Below are 15867 nucleotides of genomic sequence, written 5' to 3'. Positions count from 1 at the left end.
ATTAGTTTTACGTATTAATCGACTAATAATCGTAATATCACCGCTAATCTGTCCGTTTTCTAACCCTAATTATTTTCTTATTTTCCTTTTCTTTTCTAGAATTATCCATTTTAAATATATTTTCGACGTAAATCATTGAACCATTGTAATTTTAATTATCGTATGTGGTTTATTGTACTCTTTTTATCTTTTGTTTGCTTTCACATGTAATCAACCTTAAATCCCTACTTCGACCTAATAAGTACTAAATTACATGTTCACCGACTTAGTTAATCTTCACATGCTAGGTTTAAAATGATGGATGTTGCATTGCATGCATATAATCGACAACATATCAAGTATAGATAATTTCCCTAATCATTAGTAGAGGGAAACGAGTTCATTGGCGTCGAAAATCCGTGTGAACATCCGTGTTTATTGGCATCCACGAGAGTCATTCTAGACATAGAATGCTAAGGGAAACGAGTTCTTAGTGTCTATGTCATTACTTTGTGTCTTGACATAACGCGAAGTATTCGTACGGTTTCCAATTTTCCACAATAAATTGGTGGCGACTCCACAAATGCAAATGCTTGTTTTACTAAGCGCCCCGTGGGCCCCCCTTATCCACAAAGGGTGTCCTGGCATCCAAAAGGTCTTAAACATAAAATTCACCTGTTGCCCTGGACAAAGGTCTCTCATATTTATTCTTTAGACGTTCTTAATCCTATCAAAGAAAAGATAGTCATCACCTCATGTGCTGACTCTCATTCCGAGTTCCTTAAAAAATGCAACTCACCCTTATGGCAAAATCCAGAATTCTTCATCAGTGTACCTTCAATAAAAATGAAGATATAAACCCCACAAAAGCCAACCATATGGGAATGAATCCAGATCATTACACTCTGGCTCTTTAAGAGGTGGAACAACTCCAGAAGGAGGGACTCATTGAACCAACAAAATCACCTTGGGCTTGCGAAACATTTTATGTTAATAAAAGGGCAGAACAAGTTTGTGGAAAATTAAGGTTAGTAATCAACTACCAACCACTAAATCATTTCTTTGCTAATGATAAATTCCCCTTGCCAAAAAGATAAGTGTTGTTCACCAAACTACCTCAAGCCCAAATCTTCTCAAAGTTTGATCTTAAAGCCGGGTTTTGGCAGTTATAGGCATTAAACCTGACGAAAGACCAAAAACAGGTTTTTGCATACCAGATCACCATTACCAATGGAAAGTCATGCCATTTGCTTTAAAGATAGATCCGTCCTTATTCCAAAAGGCAATGATAAAGATTTTTGAGCCAATCTTCGCAAAGGCTTTAATCTACATTGATGATATCCTTTTGTTTTCTCCCGACATTGAATCTCACACTACATTATTAGAGAAGTTCCCTAAGATTGTCCTACAACATGGAATAATGCTCTCTGAAAAGAAAATGGTCGTTGGAGAAACACAAATAGATTTCTCTGGGATGCACATTTCTAAAGGGCAGTATCATCTTCAACCTCACATTACCACCCAGCTAGAAGCGTTTCCAGATGAAAAACTCTCATATAAACATGTGCAATAATTTCTCGGCATTATCAATTACATGGCAGATTTCATTCATGGTCTAGCCAAGCATAGGTCCACACTTTGAGCACAATTAAAGAAAAATGCACCTCTATGGAACCAGACATGCACAGAAGCAGTCAAAGAATTAAAGAAAATTGCAAAATCTTTGCCAACATTAAAAATCCCATCCAAAGGCAAAAGAATTTTACAAACAAATGCAAGTGATTGTTACTGGGGAGCGGTCTTATTAGAAGAAGACGAGAAAGGAGAAACGCACATGTGGATATAAGAGTGGAGCTTTCAAGGAAAGTGAAAAACACTATCACTCCACCTACAAAGAGATTCTTGCAATAAAAAGAGGAATTGAGAAAATTTGAATTCCACTTAGTTGGACAACATTTTCTCATAGAAATGGACATGTCATCTTTCCCAAAAATGATACAGTTCAAGCAAAAAACTCTTCTTCAAGCACAATTACTTAGGTGGGCAATCTGGTTCTCACAATGAAAGTTTGATGTTAAGCACATAAAAGGAAAAGACAACTTTCTCCCTGATTTTCTTTCGAGAACTCAGAGAGAAATCTCCTCAATATTCCCGGTGATATAGATGATCAATCCAGCACAACCAACAGACGAGTCAATCAGAGCGTTGATCAACCATGTTCTACAAGTCTTACAAGAAGAAATTCTTAAAAATGTTTTGAGCACCAGGGGGGTTAGCACTCTACACAAGTTCCTCATGCTGTATATACATCGGTATGGCCTTGACCAAGGTCCACTTCTTGGGTTGCCTTACCACCCAAGATATCCCTTCCTCACCACCATCAACATGAATCCAAATCACTACCGAAATTTTCCATCAAAAGCGTATCTGTTGCTATGGTACCTTGCTGAGTTATACACCATTGGGGTTTTAATTGAAAAAAGCCCAATGTTGCAGTATTTGGCAAAATGTCTCATGAACCGGAGAAAACCGCATTACAAGATCCTGTAGAAGTGGCTGACGTTGTTTCACGATGCAACGTGGTGGCAGACAAATATTTGAAGGCAGGAAGGTTATTCCGTGTTCGTTGTCTTCAAAATTCTTACTGATCAGGTACAAGAAAAAGATGGCATCCAAATTCATAGAAGATTTGAGACCCAGATAGAGACAGGTTACAATGTTTCACCTTTTGAAGAAATTTATTTTAAACAAAGGGCTCGTAGCTTGGCAGCTTTAAATGGAATAAAGGAATCTGCTATAAATGAAAACCTGTTTTGTCCTCTTGCGGCTAATTGGCATGATCCGGACACGTACTGTAACACCCCCATATTCAGAGGAGCCTTCACTAGGCCTTCCTTAGCATATAAGGGCACTACCATCTCGGTTGCCCGAGGACAGTAATAATCAAATGTCGATAAAAGAACTATTATGTTATATTACAAGTGATTTAGACCAACTGACGATATAAAAGATACAACTCAATGACCATCCACTAATGCTATCAATCTCGTGAAGACTCATCCCTACTCGGACACCAGCTATCAACGACATCAACACTTGTTAAGACAGACTGCTCATCATAAGGGATCACGACAGACACATAAAACAACAAGACAACCACACAAGGTCAGTACTGAGATAAGACACAACAATGCCAACAACATCTAACAATACAATGCAACACAATCAGCCACACACAATCACACCCACTCAGTCAATCTCCGTCACCGACTGTCCACTGGACCAGCCCTGCCAGTGGGGGACCGCAGCCGTACCCACCAAATCCCCACTCATCATACCGAGCGATAACCCTGTCCCATTAATGTGCACATCCCCTTCCGTGGCGGGTTCCACGAAGGGCAAAATTAGGGCTTGAAGCCACTCCCGCAAGTGACTCCACTCAGCCGAGAACGCATCTTGAGAACTAGAGACAAGCAATCACAATCACAACCGTATATCCGCTGCCACACAACACAATCGCAATATAACAACAACGACACAACAATCGACACACTAGACTATCTACAGAAACTGAGTAGGCGAACCTACCTTTAAGCAACTGCAACCAATCCACGCCAATATACGACATATCCAGCAATCAACCAAAGCCTATAACCACAACACCATCATCTATTGCTATAAATCAAACCCTAATTGTAAAGACAAGGATACGGATGATGATGACAACATACCTACAAGGAGAAACCCGGCAAAAGACCGCTACCCGACTCAAGGTATACTCTCTTAAGGCACAAGGACCTTCAAAAGGCTTCCATGGAGGTTTTATGGTCAAGGGAAGGGAAAGGGGCGACTAGAGGATAGAAGGAATGAGGCGGAAATGATTTGCGGATTTAACAAAACGCGATTAAAAACCCTCGCTGAAAACCCGATACTCGATCGAGTACCACACATACTCGATCGAGTGACCCCCTACTCGATCGAGTAACCACGCTACTCGATCGAGTAGCCTCTACTCTATCGAGTACCACTCATAATTCGTAACCCAAGATAGCTTTGGCACGCACTTCTAAGAACTATTCCCGCTCCCAAGGTCAGTCAACGCTGGTCAAAGGGTCCCTAAAAGGGCGTGTATTACAGTCTTCCCCCCTTAAAAAGAACTTCGTCCCCGAAGTTCAACTCACCTAACTCAACGCACAAGACACGGGAAAACACGACATCACTATTCTTCCGACACAAATCACCTACTCCCCTAAAACGCCATCCCCCATGTCATCATCATCATTATCTAACGTTCTAAATATATGTATATGTATATCGGCTCTTACAAACTATCGTCTAAAACACCGACCTTGCAATGCAAACCAACACCAACAACGATCGCCTGTCAAATTACGGGATTACTCCATTCACTAGTAACAACTATCAATACGAAACATATCTCATATCAACTTCATGCCGCACGACTATACCACTATGTTACTCAACAACGCAATTCTACTACGACACATTGCACCACAACTATCTCTTCACGACCATCTTTTAAACATGCTATCAATTTTCACTTCAACGAATGAATTACTCGACGAACTAAAGTAACCAATTGCAACTTCATACAATCAAAGTAACCAAGGTAAAAGAAAACTTTTCAAATAATCAACAAGACATTATAAGCAAACAACAACATAGTCTCAAAATCAGCCTTTTTATTTTGCGACATTACTCTTCCCCTCTAAAAAGGAACTTCGTCCCCGAAGTTCACCACCAAATTACCACACATAGTACCTATTACTTGTATCGTGACATAAATTAAAACCAAATTGTTTATTGTTGACATTACTCATAATACTCGTACAACTAGTCAATCACAACGATACATACAACCCTATTCAGACAACTAGTAACCGTTAAGCACGTGTAAGCATTTCATTTGAATTTGTATATATATATTGAATTCGGTGAAATATAACTTGAAGACTAAACGGATGTAAAATGAATGCAATTAGAATAATTACAACTCCACTATTCGAAGTAAATACGCCTTTAAAACTAGGCACGACTTCCAACATATGAATTGAACGGTCCGAACATGTTACTACTCACTAATAATCATGTTAAACATCAAACATGCAATTATATAACATTAAACAATTTTAATTTTTCAAAAGTTCCTGTAACAGTGCTACTCGATCGAGTATGTAGTGGTACTCGCTCGAGTGCCCTGCTACTCGATCGAGTGTCTTGGCTACTCGATCGAGTAACCCCGAGATCAGAATGCATCAATTCACATACACCGTAGCTACTCGACCGAGTATGGGGTACTCTGTCGAGTACCTACAGGTCAAATGCCTTTGGAAAACCTATCATAAACCCATGTATATACATAATCGTCGCATAAAAGTGAGTCGGGATGACTTCCCGACACCCAAAATCCTGCAACAAGGTCATACTAGTAAATCCGGCCTTATGGCCAAGCATACAAATCCGCAAATAAAAGTTCTAACAACCGACAACTACCAACATCCAACATCACGATCATAACTAGGATAAAGAAATAGGAGTATCACTCCTGCTGCTGCTGCTCCTCCTCCATCACCTCATCACCACCACCATCGCCTCCCGAAGTCCCCGCTCTCGATGACCCAATACCTGCATCAACTCCCGCTCCCTCTCCCGGACCTATGTGCCATGGGGTCAAACCACCGTAGGGAAAGGACTGAGGCGTCCCCCAAGCTGAATGATCCACCCCGTAAGAGTGGAAAACCCCACTATAGTCCCCAACACCACTCCACCAAACCGGATGCGGTCCCTCGGTCCCAATCCCTTGAGTGTACGCCATCTCGTGCATATTCCTGAGTGTCAAGGTAGATGACACTCTCTCTGCCAAGTAACTCGATCGCGTCTCCGGGGTGTCAAGGTAGGGGTAGCACGGAAAAGGGTGCTGTTATGGTGGTGCTACCGGCCGTGGTCTGGTCTCAGCGGTCCTCTCTCTCACTCTACGGGGTCCTCTCCCCAACCTGGGCCTCTCCTCCCTGACCGCCGCGTTCTCCCCCTTCTTTGGCTCGGGCATCACCTCTAGAATCGTGTCATCAATGAGGTAGGTCTGTAACTGGCGGGGCACATCATCATCCTCCTCCTCCTCGTCGGAGTCAACAGCTTGTCACCACCGGCTCTAACGGCTCGGTCAGTGGAAGGTGCTCAGGAGCCGGGATCCCCATCCAACTCATCCCCCACACTCTCCAGGCTAGGCTAACGTCGGCCAAATTTCTCAACCATTTCAGGTCGAGATAGTAGTCACGGTCCATCGTGGGCACCGGTGTAGCCAGAGGCACATACTCCGAAGAAGCCTCAAAGGAGGTTAGCTTTTCAGCTAACCGAGTGGTGATCGCGCCACAACTCAGGTACCGGGAAGAGGCAGTAGCCATCAAAGCAAGGCTAGCGCAGACGATGAGAGAAGCATTAAAGACCACTTTCCTGGCCCGCTCCGGGTTGAGGTAGGACATCAGAAGCAACACCTCATGGTTGTTCAGTTTACTGATCTCCGGTCTATCATAAAGAAGGTTCGAGAGAGAACGAAGGAAGATCCTCAATGTGATATGCTGAACATCATTAATCAGCATGTTGCTTGAGGTGGGAGCTGGTTTCCCGGTAAGACAAGGCATTAGGCGGCAGACACCGCACTCAGCAGGGATATCGGTGATAGAGTCCTTGGGAGGCTTGGCCAACCCAAGGTGAGAAGCAAAAAGGTCCATAGTAAGCAAGAAACTGGTATTCATCAACCGAAACTCAACGGTCTGGGCAGCTGGGTCATAGCTAAAGGAGCTCATAAACTCCAAGGTAAGAAAAGGGTAGGATTGTTTCCTCAGCCGGTACAAACCCGTAAAGCCCAAGGTCTCAAATATGTGACGGACATCCGTCTCTATTCCCAAATCAGTCAGAAGTTTGGTATCCACACACCTCGTTGGCCTCATTTTGCGTTTTTTGCAAAGCTATAAAACGCTCTCTTTGTTTGAAATCTACAAACACAATCGAAGGGTACTCCGGTACCGCGGGTACCACGGGTCCACTCCCCTCCCCAATCTCAGGCTGTGTCACCCTTCCCGTTTACTCTGATGGGTCCCTACGTTCGGTCTCGGCATCTGTTTCAGTATATGATTTAAACATACTTGTATAGGCATGCGAAGCACATAATTCATACATTTGAACTTTGAATGCGAAGCTAAGTACACATGTCACCAACGAATTCCCAATTTGATATGCAAACTCAGTTTATAGCCACTCATGTTCAATAGTTGTGAAACGTTTATCATGGTGAACACACATACCCAACCAATTCTAACATCCTAGCATGATTCAATGTTACTCCATACACACTCTTAATAACATGTGAGGTACTTGTACATGCTCATAGAAAAGTAATTTAGAACATATCATCATCAACTTTCGCTATTAGACACAAAACAATTCAATTAGACTTGTCAGACGGTCTCTACAGCTGTAACAAATTTGACATATTCCCCATCAATTAACATTACCACTATCATATTGAACTTTATCCCTTACCTAAACATTCATATTCAACACCAAATTTCAAATATAGAAGACGAATTTCAATTTGGGGCACTTTTAAGACGGAGTTTTAAGGCAACTTTTTAAGGTGAAAATCATCAAAATTCATTCTTCCACATGATATAAACAATGTATAGTACTCAATTCCATCATCTAATCAATGTAACACAATCGAAATAATTTTTTTGATTTCATAACCCTAGAAATTTCGGCCCCCAAATTGCAATTTCTACTCTATATTACAGCAATTAATCACCAACAATCAAGGAAAGAAGGCATGCGAGTACAATTAAAAGCAATAATTTTCCCCCTATAAATCGAAAATTTTCAGATTACACCTTCATTCCAACAAATTTAAGGCAATAAAACATGTAAATAGAGGAAAGATCATACCTTGATTAAGTAGGAGAATAAAAGAACGAAAATAAACAAGCAAAAACAACCCCAAGAATCACTACCAACACAAGATGAGAAGAGCTTTTGATAGGAATTTAGGCTTAGGGTTTCGAAATAAAGGAGATGGAATAAAAGGAATGAGAAAAGTGAGGGTTTTATGAAACCCGTAAGAACTTCTGCACTGTAGCTGATGCGACCATAATTGGCGCATATTTAGCCCCCGAATTACCATTGTTTCTATGCTTTTTAGTACCTATTTGGGTCATTTCTTATCTTTAGTTCTTTGTTTTGCATATTCTTTGAGATTTTGATCCCTTGGTAGGAAAGGAGTAAGAATCTTGCATTTTCATGGCAAAACAAGGCTAAATTGATCATATTCAATGACCAAGCATCAAGGAGAGACAAGACTAGAAGGCCTTTGTACATAGCATAGTAGAAGAGCATTGTTGAGAAAAGGATCCTTGAGTCCCCAAGGAAATCCCCAAGGAATTCATGAAGAAAAGGGAAGAAAAAGAAGAAGGAAAGCTGCTGAGCTACAATCCGAACGGATTGTAGAGAATCCGTCCGTCCTCGCCAGTCCGAGCGTCCTCACCAGGAATCCGCTCGGATTGCCCATGCCCAGTCCGTGCGTCTTGTCCCTTGATCCGCTCGGATTGCCCATCCCAGATCCGGCCGTCCCGACTCCCAGCCGCACGGATCACAGCACAGCACAGTTTCGTTCTTCAAGGTACGAAATGAAGAAGCCCTTCTCTCGGACAATCCCGGAGGCTCCTTGCTCAACTTAAAAAGTGTAATTACTAGTTTAGCCCTTAGTTAACCCTAATGCATCCTCCCTAATTCTCACTATAAATACCCCATTAGTCTAATTAGAGGGGCATGTTCTTCTTATCAATAATTAGGGTAGTTAATATCAAATCTCTCTTCAATATTGTAATCAAATATTAATCAAGTTTTAATCCAAGTTTTAGTTCCTTAATCTCTCTCTTGTTCTTACTTTATTTTGGGTAATTGAAGATTATTTGGGTTATTATTGGGAGATTGACAACCTCTCAATCTAGGATTCAAGTACTTCTATTATTCTTGCTTTATTATTGGAATCATTAGTAGGTATAATCTCTTAATCCCTTTTTAATTATTGCTAATTACTTTCATTTATTCATCATGTTTCATTATGTTAGTATGATTGACAACCTTTCTAGCATGATCAATATGATAATGAGTGAGTAGTCTCTTAGCTAGGGTTTAATGGGTGATTAGGGAAACCAACATGGGGAATGATTCATGCTTAAATTAATATGCTTTCATATCTTATTTTCTTGCTTGTTTTGATCTTAATGCATGCACATGTTATATTTGATGAAATGCTAAGCCTATGAATCCTTGCATTTACTATCATCTTCTATCCTTTCAACTTGACTTGTAAGACATAACCCAACTCGAGTCTTGTTAGACCATGCATGTGTTAAGTAGGGAAGATTAAGTCGACTTGTAGGTGTTGTACAATCCAAGAGATTCGGCTCCGGGACCCAAACTTTCCTAGGATTGTAAGATATAACCCAACTCGATCCATCACAACAATAATTGCTTGCTTATAATTTGAGAACATGTTTGTATGATCATATCCCATGATTCCCCTATGAACCCATGACACCCTAGTGTTTTTAATCAATTGTTTACATCCTTATTTCATTTACCTTGTTAGTTTATTTTCATTGCTATTTTAGTTTAGTAACCTTCTACATCAACCCAATTTGTGACACCCCTAGACACCGCTAGTTACAATAGAATCTTCATTTCAATACCCGTCCCTTGGGATCCGACCTTTACTTGCCTCTTTACTAATTGTAGAGTTGTTTGTGAAGTATAAATTGTGTTTTGTATCGACCATTGACCAACGACCACATATGCTTAATTGTGAACACCAAATGGCTCCGATCAAAAATGGCGCCGTTGCCGGGGACGGTGTTTAATTGATTTAAGATTTCTTTTATTGTTTTTAGTTGTGTCTTTTTCACCTTGGGGAAGTAAAACTCCTCAAGGTTTGTTCTAATTGTTTTTGAGTTGTTTGATATTTTGCATGTCTAGAAGGATACAAAGAGATTTGTTACCTTTTGACCGTGAAATCGAAAGAACCTTGACGAATAATAGGAGACTTGTTAGGAGGAATTTGGGAGGTGTTGGTGAAGTTGTTCAACCCACTAGTGAGTTTGTCAATCCTTTCGCAATAGAAGGAGAAGAGAACCCATTAAACAATACCACACAAAATCCACCTACAATGCCTAAATTCTCGTCACACTCTATACCCACCGAGGAGGATCTACCAAACGGTACTCCTACCCCACAACATCTTACCGGAAACTTTATTGCCAAGTCCGCCTTCATCCAACTAGTTGAGAGGAGCCAATTCGGGGGAATGCCTAGTGAGGACCCTCATTCTCATATGGAAACATTTTGTGATTATTGTGAAGCTATCTCTCAAACGGGCGTGACTCAAGACCAAATAAGATGGGTCTTATTTCCTTTTTTCGTTAATCGGCACCGCAAAGCAATGGTTGAAGGGCCTTGATAAGGCCACCCTTGGAATAGATTCTTGGAAGAAGCTAGCTCTAGCTTTCTACAAAAAATTCTACCCACCGGAAAAGACCAATATGCTAAGAGCTCAAATTACGGGTTTTAAGCAAAGGGATGAAGAATCTTTGTATGAAGCTTGGGAGCGGTTCAAAGGTATTTGTCGCTCATGTCCTCACCATGGACTTAGCGAATGGTTTTTAGTGCAACAATTTTGGAATGGTTTATATGAAGATTCAAGGAACATTCTCAATATGGGATCAAATGGAATGTTCACCGAAGTTGATGACAACCAAACATGGAACAAGATTGAGGAAATGGCAGTCCATAATTCGCAATATAGTAGGCCTCGCAAGGCTACTAGAGGAAAGTATGAAGTGGACACCGTTACTCAATTGGGTGCTCAACTTAGTGCTCACATTGATACAATCAACTTGAAGTTTGAACAAGCTATGGCTAGACTTGAGGAAAGCTCAAAATCATCAAAGCACCATGTCAATGCCATGACGGCATCCTCATCAATCCCAAGCGGGATATGTGAGAATTGTGGAACCTTAGGTCATGACTCAAGTGAATGTAGGGGAACAACCGAGCAAGTCAATGCTTTCCAAGCTTACAAAAGCGGTACCCCTTATTCAAATTTTTACAATGAAAACACCAAGTTCCATCCAAATCTCTCATACAAAAGCCAAAATGTCCAAAACCCTCAAACAACATACACTCCACCACCCATGAGAAATCAAAACCAAAGACCCTTTTTCAATCAAAACCAAGGTTACCAAAATCAAAACCCATACAATCACCACAATGACCAAAGTTTTGATGTCCAAAAAGCGGTCCTTCAAATGCAAAAGAATCAACAAGAATTTTTCACCCAAATGCAAAAGGATAGCCAAGCAAAAGACACCACCATCAACAACATTCTAGCTCACACCAAGATGTTGGAAACACAATTGACCCAACTAGCATCCTCGAGCTCACAAAGACAAAAGGGGCAATTACCACCTCAAGGTAATCCCCCTAGACATGAAACGGTTAGTGCCATTCACTTGAGAAGTGGTACAAGGTATGAAGCACCGAAGGAGCAAGTTGAGGATGAAGTTGTGAGAGCTAGTGAGAATGAAGTTGTGGTGCAAAGTCCCAAAGAAGGGGAATCATCAAAAGAAGAAAGTTCAAAGAAAAATGAAGATAAAGCCAAAGAAAAGGAGCCCATTGTGATTAGACTTCCTTTTCCAAGTCGTCAAGCCAAGCCTAAATTTAATGATCAACTTGGAAAGTTCATGGAAATTGTGAAGAACTTAGAAGTCTCAATTCCTTTCACGGAATTAATCAATCACGTTCCGGCCTATGCAAAGTACATGAAAGATATCCTCACAAAGAAGAAGTCGATCCGGAGACTTGAGACTATCGCCTTCACTAAGGTGAGTAGTGCCATACTTCAAGGAGTTCACCTCCAAAGTTAAAGGATCCGGGAAGCTTCTCAATACCGTGTACCATTGGCGACACAACGATCAACAAAGCCTTATGTGATCTAGGGGCTAGTGTGAGTGTCATGCCGTACTCGGTAAGTAAAAGGTTGGGAATGGGAGAGCTTAAATGTACCAATATCACTCTTCAAATGGCCGATAGATCGACGAAGACACCGCTAGGGATATGGGAAGATGTCCCCGTGCGAATTGGGAAGTTTTTCATCCCGGTGGACTTTGTCATTGTTGATATGGAGGAAGATTCCAACATTCCAATCATCTTAGGAAGACCTTTCCTACACACCGCGGGTGCGGTGATTGATGTGAAGCATGGAGAGCTCACTCTAGAAGTGGGAGATGAAAGCATAACTTTTAATCTTGACAAGACCATGAAAGCTCCTCGTTTGCATGAGCCATGTTTCATGATTGATCATTATAGCCGGAAAGATGAGAAGAAGAAATCGGAACTCCAATGGAGGAAGAAAGTTGAAGATGCTCCATTCAAAGAGCAAGTGAATTGTGACAAGGAGAGCTTGCAAAGCTCATCAAAATCAACCAAGGAAGAAGATGATGGCCTCATTGGCCAAAAGAAGAAATTGGGAGAGTTGTCTCCATCCAAGCAAGAGATTTTCAATGATCAACTCAATGAAGTTTGTGGTCTTTGGGACGACGAATTTGAAGGGATCTTTAATCCCTACATTGGGCATGCCATCGATCATGATCAACAACAAGAACCACGGTCTATTGAGGACCTCTACCATAACAATGAACAAGCTTTTAATTACTTCTTCGAGGTGTTGAGCAACATCAACAACACCTTGAACATGCCTCCTTGACATCTCATCAAGAATGAGAGTTTGGTGGAGTCCTCCCTAAACCACCACTTGTAAATATTTCTAACTCCCTAACTTACATTTAATTTTTGCATTGCATTTTTGTCATTTTTGGATTTATTTTTACTTTGATCAAAATAATTGTCATGAAAAGAGAGAAGTGAGGGAGGGACTAATGATTTTAATTAATGTGTAGTGCTTTACCTTAGTGTGGGGATGGGAATTGCCTAGGCTATTCATGCCTTAATAGTGCCCCCACAATGAAGAACACAAGATTTGAAAGAAAGAAAGAAAGAATGATAAGGGAATGCGTTGGTGCACGGATGGAACTGAATCCGTGTACACAAGGACCAATCCGAGCGGATTCCCCGAGAATCCGCCCGTCTCGAGAGGATCCGAGCGTCTGCTAAGAAGACGCCCGTCTTGGGCCGAGCCGAAAACTGCAAAATTCTTGATCGTTGAAGAATCCGAGCGGATTTCTGGAAAGACGCCCGTCTCACAGAATCCGTCCGTCTTATGGACAATCCGCCCGTCTTGCAGCTGAAGAAAAACAAAGAAAAATCTCTGGACAAGAATCCGTCCGTCTCAAGCGAAATCCGCCCGTCTTGTCTCAGCAGAATCCGAACGGATTCCCCAGAATCCGCCCGTCTCTAGGCGGGATTTTTGAAAATTTGAAGCTCAAGAATCCGAGCGGATTGCGCCTAATCCGCACGGATTGTCCCTGCGTCCTAACATTGTCGAGTTCTTTAAATACCCACCCCACCTTCATTCATTCATTCATTCACTCATAAACACTACCCATAACATCAAAACCCTCATCCTCTCCATCTCAAAAACAAAAACCCTCAACAAAACTCACCAAAATCAAATCAAACCATCTTTCAAATAACAAATCAATCACTCCATCTTCATTAATAATCAAAACCAAGAACAAACTCTTCACCTTTGAATTGATTTTTGTTCTCATAAAGGCAAAGCCTTTCACTTTCAAAATCGATTTGGGCATTCTACAAATTGAAGATTTTTGATCTTTTTCTTGGTTAGCTCATCAAATGGCAAGAACAAAGGGAGCAACAAAAGCAAAGGCAAAGGCAACAAAGGCACCAAAGACTACAACTCTCTCTCAAAGGCAAAAAGCTCTACAAATGAAGAAAGCTTTGGCAATGGTGGTATCAACACCAAGCGTGGAAGTGCAACCACCTCAACAAATTCCTATGGAAGCATCACCCTCTACTCCGGTAATTGATCAACTCTTGCATTATCCGGAGGTAACATTCATTTCCGACTCCCATAGAAATACATTTGTCAAGTTTGCTATGAGACAAATTCAATCCACCAAATTCATATGCCAAGATGCTTTAGAGAAGTTGGGTATTCTTGAACAAACAAGAGTCTTTTTCAATGCCATGGGTTTAAAGAAATTGTTTGAAATGGAGGAAGTAACATACCCCTCCCTTGTCTTGGAATTCTTAAGTTCCTTAAAAGTGACAAAAGTTGAGAATAGGGAAAATATTGAGTTTCGTCTAGCTAACACTAGTAGACGCATTTCCTTTCCTAATTGGGTGCAATTTTGGGTCTTAGCGATGAACATAAATTCTATAAGCAATATGGGAAGTATGAACCCGAGCCTCTTTGGGAGGCAATCTCCGGGAAGAAATTTGAAGATTTTAAAGCTTGTCGTGCTCTTTTGGTCCATCATCCGGGCATAAGAATATGGCACAAAGTTGTGGGAAATACCATAATTGCTAGGAAAGACACCAATCATTTCACGGGACTCGATTTTATTCTCCTTGAATCAACTTTGAATATTGGAAGAATTCACACCAAGCCTTACAATTCTTTGAGGCTATTGGTTGATAGATGGCTCCATATTGATAGTGGGAAGAAGGGTCAAACCGTAATTGTTAATGGCGGCCTTGTCACGGTCCTAGCCAAGCACTTTGATCCTAATTTCAATAAGGATAGCAAGTACAAGGCTAAGGATGGTGGCCATCTCATTGATATGTCCACCTTGATTAACAAGTTTAAGTGGGTTGTTCACAATTCCCTTGATACCAAGTATGGGTGGCTTACAAGTGAGGCTCGATCATTCACTTTACCCGCAAAGATTTGCCGTCTTAGTGTCCACCGGACCAACTATTTACTTCCCCTATCCGAAGAAGCCGAGTACATCATTCAACAACAAAAGGGTGATCATGAAACCCCCTCCTCTTCCATTGTTATACCACCTTACCCCTATGATTATGAAGAGTTCAAACCACAAGGAGTTGAAATTGGAAAAGATTATGTAACTCTTCTTATGCAAGCCATGCACAAGCAAGCTTATGAAGATCGGAAGAATGCTTATTTGGCTCAATATCCTCCCCTCCTACATCTAGCTAGGCAAGGACTCCTTGATCCATCTTGTCCTTTGCCTAGTTGGGCGGATAGAGAAGCCTTGTTTCCGGGTGCATCTAGGGACGTGGTGGAAGACAATGAGGTTGTTGGAAATGATGAGGAGATTGATGATAATATTGAGGAAGAAGCAAATGAAGATGGTGAAGATGGTGAAGAAAATGATGAGGAAGATGATGATGAAGAAAGCAAAGAAGAAAGTGCCAAGGAAAGTGGCAATGTGACCACTTCTCATGAGGGAAGTGGTGATGATAGTAGCATGATGGAAGACTAGCCTTGGAGATTCCTACTCTCCCACGGTTTGTCTATATCTCTTTGTATTTTATTTTCATTTTGATCATTGTTGGTTTAGTCCTAGCAACATCAAAGGACTCACACCTCGGTTCCTTTGAGGTGTTCTTTATTGTTCCCACTTTTGTAAAATCCAAAATGACAATCTAATTTCATGCATAGCATAGCATGTGCATGAACTCCCCCATGCTTTGACATTAGCAATAGTGTCTTGCTTGGTTTGGGGAAGTTAATGCATACGCAACGGGAGGTAATTTAAATTATCCTCTCCGTCATAACAAAAACCATGCATCATGTAGTATAGCTTAGTGTAGAATTGCATTTAGTATAGAAATCATGCATCATTCTTGCATAATTTCCATCATTTTGGCCAT

General features: G+C 41.1%; 1 non-coding gene across 1 annotated transcript; it reads right to left on the bottom strand.

The window, feature by feature from the left end:
* Positions 1-10589: 10589 nt before the first annotated feature.
* LOC141654232 (small nucleolar RNA R71) lies at positions 10590-10696 on the bottom strand. Its single transcript, XR_012547795.1, has one exon. It is a non-coding gene; the product is annotated as a small nucleolar RNA R71 (small nucleolar RNA).
* Positions 10697-15867: the final 5171 nt, after the last annotated feature.

Source organism: Silene latifolia, chromosome 4 (assembly GCF_048544455.1).
Source record: "Silene latifolia isolate original U9 population chromosome 4, ASM4854445v1, whole genome shotgun sequence".
NCBI classification, from domain to species: domain Eukaryota; kingdom Viridiplantae; phylum Streptophyta; class Magnoliopsida; order Caryophyllales; family Caryophyllaceae; genus Silene; species Silene latifolia.
This window is presented reverse-complemented; position numbering and strand designations above follow the sequence as displayed.